This window comes from Herpailurus yagouaroundi, unplaced genomic scaffold (genome assembly GCF_014898765.1).
Source record: "Herpailurus yagouaroundi ecotype Mexico unplaced genomic scaffold, PumYag 206, whole genome shotgun sequence".
NCBI classification, from domain to species: domain Eukaryota; kingdom Metazoa; phylum Chordata; class Mammalia; order Carnivora; family Felidae; genus Herpailurus; species Herpailurus yagouaroundi.
The window spans coordinates 7245592-7254127 of NW_024412437.1; the positions used below are offsets into that span (position 1 = coordinate 7245592).

Genomic DNA, 8536 nt, shown 5'->3' on the forward strand with positions numbered 1-8536 from the left:
AAAGAAAGAAAGAAAGAAAGAAAGAAAAAAAGAAAAAAAAAAAAAAAGAAAAGAAGGGAGGGAGGGAGGGAGAGAGGGAAGAAAAGGAAAGGAAAAGAAAAAAGAAAAATTTAAAGGCATCTATCAAGAGCAGAGGCAACTACTGGTGCATTTAGATGCAGCTGTGTACAAAAATACATTTCTAAGAAAGCTCTGATGTTAAAATATGAAGGTACTCACCTATTTGGCATTACATTAATGGGATGTTCATAGGCATCTAGGCCCAAGTGATGTGTCAGAAAGAGGAGTACAGTTGCTCATTTGATTAATTACCTAATTAACCTTTTAGGACCAGAGCTTTTGGTGGGATTGTCATGAAATTTGAAGAGCTTCATTATTTAATTTTTTTTTTTTTTTTCAAAATAAAACTGGCTCTCAGTATGTGGTTACTCATAAAGAAAGGGAAAATTTTTAGGATAGCCATGGGTATTTTTAAAAATGGTGCCCATTAAAGGCCATAATATTGACGCAATTTTCCAGGGCTGGTTTTAGTTTTCCCACTAAGTGGTAATTAGGTCATTGGGCCAGTCCTTCTCTTGACTGACCATTATGATTTCACCAGGTTTGCTTCTAAAAATAGTCTTTTGTAGGAATTGTTAGTCACTATCAGCTTTTCCCTGAGTTAATGTGGCTTTCATTTAAGGTGCCAAAAGCACCTCCCTGGAAACTTCAGTTTTCCATGCGTTCATAGAACAAGTATATGCTAATTCACCCTAGCAGTCTGAATTTTCTACAGTTCTGATTTGGCTGAACTAGCCGTGGAAGTTAATTTATTTTGTAGTCCTTGGACTTCCCTCTGAAGGCAACCATTGGCAAGCATTGTTTTGTGTTCATGGGAACAGCTACCTCCTGAGAATACGGAAAACATCTCTGTGGTGATACTTAGAGTATTTCTCCTAAGCCAGTCTGACTTGAGTCTGCCCCGTGGTCTGCTATCTCATGCTCGTCCTCTGCTTTTCTTTGAGGAGTTGCACTTGTTCTCTGTTAGAGTTAAAGAGCTCTTCTCTTGGGAGAGTTGCCTATGTTCACACAGGGAGTTAAGTGGAAGGCCAGCCTGGAGCACCCCTCCAGATCTTGTTTTAATTGATTTCCCCAGTTCCCTATGGTACATAATCCCTTTTTCTTTACCCATTTGGCTTCTTAATAACAATTGCATATTGTTTTGTAAAAGGCAGATATTCATTGCAATCCATCAAAAACAAGGCCAGGTTACCTTGACAGTTACTGAGGTGATCATTTGTTTGGAGTGCTTTCTTCTGCTTCTGAATAGGTCTTGGCTTTCCTCTTTGGAAGCAAATTGTCCACAAGCAATCATGTGTAAATATTCAGCATTAAGAGCTTCAGGATGTCCTGAAAATATTTCCATTCATAGTGTTCCATATACAACAATTTGAGGATTTTCACAATCCAGCTATTAGAAATGAAATCATTTTTATACCTGGATCTACCTTATTGTGTACAGTTAGCTTAGAACTACAAATAATAAACTTAGTTGAAAAGTTAAACATTAGCCAAAGTGTGCCATTGTTTTACTCAATAAATATGTGTTCCAGACCTACAGAGCACAAGACCCTATACCTAAGAGTTTCCACTTAATCCTTACAACGCTCCCCATTCTTTTCAAATAGGTATTGTTATTTCAATCATACAGATAGCAAAACAGAGACTCATATAGTGAAAAACTTGCAGAACCAAGATTAAAAATGAGGTTTGTGTGATTTCATATTGATGAGCTCTATAGCTAACACAGCACAGATAGATTAGACGAGGGAAAGATTTGAGGTCACAAACCACTGAGGGAGTCACTGCATTATTCCAATGAAAAGCAATATGATGAAATTTTACTTTTTTCTCTTGAAAGATTAAAAATTTTTCAAAGCATTTGTATGGTAAAATCTCTCAACAAATGGTTAATGGAGTTGACATTATTAGTTCAGAAGGCCTCAATTTTGGTGTTTCCTATTTACTACTGACTTATCAATAACCCTTAAGTAACTGTTAGGGAAAAACTCATTTTTACTAGATCAATTGCTGTGATTTGGCATTTAAAAAATCTGCAATTGATATGTTTTCACTTGAAGCTAATATAGCCAGTCAATATTTATTTTCCTCACTAAAAATGTCTAAATCTATGTGGTTCATTTTTCTGCCTTCTTTTTCCATAAACTGAAGTTTGAGGGGCAAAATCCAAGCCTTTATTTTAACCTCCATTAAGAGGTGATCTTAAATACTAGACTGCAATTTCTCCAGAGGTAAAAAAACAAAACAAAACAAAACAGAATTTAGTAACTTAATAAAGGCCTAATGCTAGGTATGGAAGGAAGATTTTGATAGAATGGAAGACCCCATTCCCAATTTTGTCTCCATAATGTGATCTCATTTGAGTATTATAATTCCCATTCATTGAAAAAAATAACTCAGCACAAACGCTTATAGAAGAAAACACAAGTATGTCTAAGTTTCCAAATTCAGATTTTAAGATTTAGCAAGTATTTTTCGATCACATTTATGTTTCTAGTAGTTTTTGAAAAATGATCACCTCGCTCTACTGTGTAAGACTGTCCTGGATGTCCCTCTATGTACAGTACAGGATATAGTTGGTATTCTTTCATCGTAGCCAAGAGACTACAAACTCCCGCCAATGTTTACTCTATAGCCTTAGATATCCCTGAAACCAAGCTTGTCCCTTTCTCTCTAACCATGATGACATATTATCTAGTTGCCTAAATATGATGTATTATTTCACATTCATCTGCTACCGCTCATCCTTCTCCCTTCTCTTGGAATGTTCTCCTTCCTCCCAGCATTGGCAGCCTGGGGGCATACACATTTCTTGACATTCACCCCAAGTATCATCTACTGATATGAAGAACCAAGACTAGAAACCAGGACAGTTTATGAAGACTTTTTTCTGACAAGTCTGTTGGCCCCACCCTACCCTCGGCCAAACCTGAGCGCATTTCTTCCTCTCTGCTAAAATCTGCATAGTCTTCCATCATGATATGTTTACATCCATGTTTCTCCCCATAAATCTGTAAACTTCTCAAAGACAGAGACCCATTTTGTTGACCTTCTAATCCTGGGCATATATTTTAACACTAGGCACATAGCAGGCACTCAGTAAATAACACTGGGCACATATTCAGCACTCGGTAAATAGCTGCTGAACAAATGTACAGATTTTCTTAAGTCTGAAGAGTTTCCACATCTGCTTAAATTTATAAAATACACATTGAGTCAATATTCTGGCTTATTTAAGAAGGTAAACCAAACACTACAAAGGAACTTAGAAATCCTACTCTGTGATCACTGGGAGAACTGATATTTTAAGATTAGTTGATACAAATAATATGGTTTGAAGCATTAATGAGATTCACAAACTAAATGCTGTTATCTTAGTTTGAATTATATTCAAAACTGTGTCTATCGGTGCTCTTAGTAGCACAGCTTATAATAGCATTGTTGTTAAATTAACTCTATTGTCTACACAGATCCAAACCTTTTTGTGTTCTAAGTAAAATGCACAGTATTTCAAACTAAAAATGTGACATTTTATGTTGAAGAAGTTACCTAGTCCAATATCGGGGGCAAAGTAGGTACGTAATCAATTTATCTTGAATGAATTAATGAATCAACTGATGAATGAATGAAAAGCAAATGAATTGGATCAATTCCTCAAAGTTTACAGATGATAAAACTGATATACAAGCAGTTACAAAACAATGACAGATAATCCAACATTATGGCTCCTGGATTAGTATCTGCTGTACTGTATGTGGATTATAAATATTATAATATATAATAACTTTCGATGGTGGAACACACAATCAGAGGCACAGAACTTCAGCGCAGGACAAGAAACATTTATCACAAACCTAACATGGACCTTACATTTTGCTATGTGCTGCAGATACAAAAAAGGAGTGAATAAGCCAGAGTCCCCCATAAGAGGCCCTACAGTCTCATAGTAGAGAAAGACAAAACAAATATTTATAGTGCAATGTGATACGTACAGTGTTAGGGAAACACAAGCGAGAAAGCAATTCTATCTGGGGAAAGGAAAAGAGAGGAGAGGAGGGGAAGCTACAAGCAGCAGTTTTGAAGTTGAAGCAGCATCTCAAAGAATAAATAGGGATTTTCCAAACAGACGAAATGGGGAATGGCATTCTAGGCAGAAGACACAAAGGCCCGATCACCTGACATCATGGAGACTGGACCCACATGAAAAAAGACTCCAAGCACAGAACCAAAGCTGACCTCAGCAGAGGGCAATAGTACTGCCTAAATGGAGAAAAACACTTGGTTCCTTCTCCAGCCATTCTAGAGTGGGAAACCAACATGCCAGGCACTATGAAGAGCCTGAGGAGAATAAGAACAAAGAAAAGCCATCTGTTTTAAGGAGATGCACCCTTCCTGTGCCTAAAGCATCACATACCAACACACCTTGGTGGGAAATATCCTGACCTGAGCTGATATCAGGAGAAAGTCAGTAATGCGCTATATGCTCTAGGTCAACACAATATTATTGCTTACTTGCTAATTCACTTATTTTATTTACTGCACTTGACTCATTTTTGCATAAGTTCTCTTCATAATTTTCTACATGTTAATATTTTAATTCACAGAAAGCATCCTTTTTTCCAAGGGATAAAAAAGGTTTGATTTTAATGATACAAGTACATACGTCATATCAAAATTCAGATTTTACCACACAGCCTTAGATGGAGAAACATCACACTCATGTGGGTTACTCTCTAGACTTGATTACATCCAAAGTTAGAAGTTTAAAAATCTGAGGTGAGAAAGGTGTCAAAGAACGAATACTGTAGATTGACTACATAGGTAAGTGAGCTCTTGGAATCCCATTTCCATGACACTCTCACTCTTCACTGAAAGTGGGGGCCTGTAAGTAAACTGTCTTAATGAGCAATTACTGAGATAGGGTTCACCTTCCCATTTCACCCACTCAACTCAGCTCCTTAATAGCCACAAGAAGTACCAGATCACACAGTGTGAAAGACAGGAGGCAAAAAACAGGATTAGTATAAAATAATTCAAAATAGACATTGGCAGAAAGGAAACAGACAGGAGAGAAAATGGCTCAGATTCCTGGAGGAAAGAAAGTTATCGAATATATAAGAGATTGACAAGAAGGCTCCCCAGGTCTCCTACCATTGCCTTCATCATCTTCACCACAAACATCTCCACCACCACCATGACCGGGCAGTACTGCATACTGTTTTGAGCCTCTAGACTCATTTTCAAAAGCACCAGTCTACAGACCTACTGCTAGCCCCCAAACCCTCCAATTCTTAGACTCTGGAAGACTCAACTTCCTCATCTGTAAAATGGGGGAAACAATAGTACCTAACTCAAGAGATATTTAGGATGATTAAATGAGACCATCCCAGGAAAGTGTTAAGCACGGTACCTGGCCACAGAATAGATGCTCAATAAAGTCCACTGTTGTCATCATCATCATTCTTCATCATCATCATCACCACCACCACCACCACCACCACCACCATCATCATCATCATCATCTGAAAAATTCCTGATGGCCGGTTTTTTGTTGTACCAGCCAATTAAAAGAGATTCATATATCTTAGGGCAGAAATCTGGTGATGATCACCAAACATATAGATGGATATGAGAATTATCAAAGGACTACTTTTTTATTATGTGGAAATTGCCTTTAAATAAACAGGAATGATCCCTTTCTCCAAAATATTTCTTGAATTTTCTACAAAATGCCAATGAAAGGCATTTTTTTTTTCTTGGTAAACATTACAACCCTGGTCATTTTGAGAAATTAAGTAAGTTGCTTTTGTTTTGTCCACTCTGCCTTGCTTGATTTTTTAATGCTAATACACCCTTCTTCTTGAACAAACGCCAGCCAGACAGATATTTGCCATTCCATTATTGTTTTAAAGTGTTAGCCCCAGACACATAAGCATTGTTGGAATGCAATGGAAAAAAAATGTTTTAAATCTCAAATGGGGTAATAAACTGCAGCCAGAAGCTAATTGTCCTGAAACCCGAGCTTTTACAACATGTTACTACTGTAGTGGGACCACTCAGCACTCCTTCGGTGGGGTTGTTGTGTAATTGGTAGTAGATTACGTTGCAGACATATTAAAAAAAAAAAAAAAAGATGTCAAATCAGACATTTCTGCTTATTACTGTAGACCTCAGCATAATTCTCAAAGCAATCAATGCATTTCATCCATTAAACTATTGATGGGGGTTATTAATTCATATAATGTTTAACTACTCACCGTGGACTTTCTCTCTGCCAACTTTCTTCCACCCAAGAAGTCCTGAAATGTTGCCGCTCCTGTCAAAAGAAATGAATCATTAATAAGAACCAGCAAGGCCAGAGGCGAGCTAGAAGCTGGGCCATGATATATATAGGCTTCACCTTCTTTTAATTCTGTGCTGAACTATATGTGTAAAAGAAGCAAATAGCCCAGTAGGGTTTTACCAAGGGTCTGAAAGAAACACAAAGAAGGATATATCCATCAACTCTATTTGTAGAGTATACAGGGATCTAAGAATACTTTTATTTTTAGATAATACATTTGTTAGACACTTTAAGAGTAAATAGTAACAAGAACTTTTAGTAATATTCCAACTAAACTCTAACCCACAGGAGGCCAGGGCAATGATCACACTCATCTTCCAAAGTCTTAACAAAATTAGGCAAGACCAGGTTAGAGTAGCCTATGTCCAAATAAAATTTTGTGATAAGAATATAAGAAATACCTCTTCTTCCAACTCTTAACCTTTGTATTAAGATATACAATATATTGTATAATATATACAATAGAAACAGAAATCTATAATTTCTATTGTCTTTTTTTTTTTTCTTTGCCCACCCCCCACCCTTTTTTGAGACTCTCCACCTTCAGGGGAACTCTATTACCAAAGTGGACTTACAAAATGAAAACGGAGCTTGGCTGCCAGAAAAGAGACTTGTGTGATAACAGAACCATGAGCTTTGAAATTAGATTTGAATCTACAGTCTGATTCTGTCATCTCCCTGTTTAGAAAAATAATGCTCCCCCCCGCCTCGAGTTCAAATCTCTTCCAATATAAAATGAGGATAATAATACTTACCACACACAGATTTGATAAAGTATAAAAAGAATAACATACATCAATTGCTGAGTAGAATCCTTAGCACTAAGATGATAATCAATGATAGGCAGGTGAGTGACAATGGTAATAGAGAAGGAAATACAGCCCACTTGGTCAGTGTAGACATTCACACTCAAGTCCCAAAGCAGATTTGAGGCCTACATCAGTATCAATATCCTGAAAGCTTTCATTCCATCTTATATGTGTTCTGTTTTAGCTACCTGTTGGGCTTGTGGAAGATTAATTTCTTAAAACAGTAGAAAAATAAACCTGGCCAGAAGAGGAGGGGGCGGGGCTTTGATCTGACTGGTCACTGAAAAACTACACCCATTTAGAGAACCTGGAATACTGTCTGGGATTTTAACATCCTGAAATTATTTTCAGGCTGCCTAAAGGATTCTCTCAAACAGCAAGAATAATTCCTTCAATCAAGTTTGAATAAATCTGATAGTAAAGAAAAGTTCTGTGGTAAGGGAATCATGAAACTGAACTTATTAATTTTCATATCTTTACTTAGCCTGAGGGTCCTCATCCTTAAATTTGTAACATTTTCTCAGGTTTCTTACATTTGTAGCATGTTTAAGGTTTTGTAAAACATGCCCAAAATCTTAGCTGACACTCACCAGTACCTTGTGAGCTCCTTATTATTATTACTGCCATCACCAATTTATAGCTTAAGCTCACAATGGACTAAACAGCTTGCCCAGCTGTCAGACCACTGACGTGTCACAAAGGCACAATGACATTGCTGAACTACAGATACCGAGTCTAGGGACATTTCACTAGAGGTTTAGAAGTGCACATATAATCATACTGCTGAAGGCCACACATCAACTTGAGGAGGCACCTTTAATCAAACCTCCTAGAAAAGTATCTTTGGCTCTGAAAATGTGTCATATACGAGGGTCTCCTATTTTTTGAGGATCTTCTGGCTCTGAAAATATTTTTAAATACACAAAACATGACTGATATCTTAACCATACTAATTTAATTTCAGGTGTGTATTGTTTGCCACAAAGAAGTCTTTGCAGGTATTCTAGACATATTGCCTTTCATGCATAATGCATCTAAAAATAAATAAACTTTTAACATGTGCTGGGCACTACTCTCAGCTCTAGATAAAGCAGTAAAAAAAGAGAAACAGACAAAAATCTTTACTCTTTTGAAGCTCATGTTCTAGGTAGGGAGAGATGAAATATACAAAGAAGTATTCTGTAATATTTGTCTAATGGTAAAGTTTATGGAAGAACAAGTGGGGAACGAATTTAGGGATCACTGGGATGCTATTTTAAATAGAGTTGTTTGGTCATACAGCAGATCTATTTGTAATTTTTTGAGGAACCTCCACACTGTTTCC

At 36.9% G+C, this 8536-nt stretch overlaps 1 long non-coding RNA gene across 1 annotated transcript in view; it reads right to left on the bottom strand.

Moving 5' to 3' along the window:
* LOC121015355 (uncharacterized) overlaps positions 1-6559 on the bottom strand; it is a 426891-nt gene extending 420332 nt beyond the window's left edge. The window contains exon 1 of the long non-coding RNA XR_005783786.1: positions 6318-6559. This is a non-coding gene — a long non-coding RNA (uncharacterized LOC121015355). The remainder of the gene's footprint in view (positions 1-6317) is intronic.
* Between the last annotated feature and the right edge of the window lie 1977 nt (positions 6560-8536).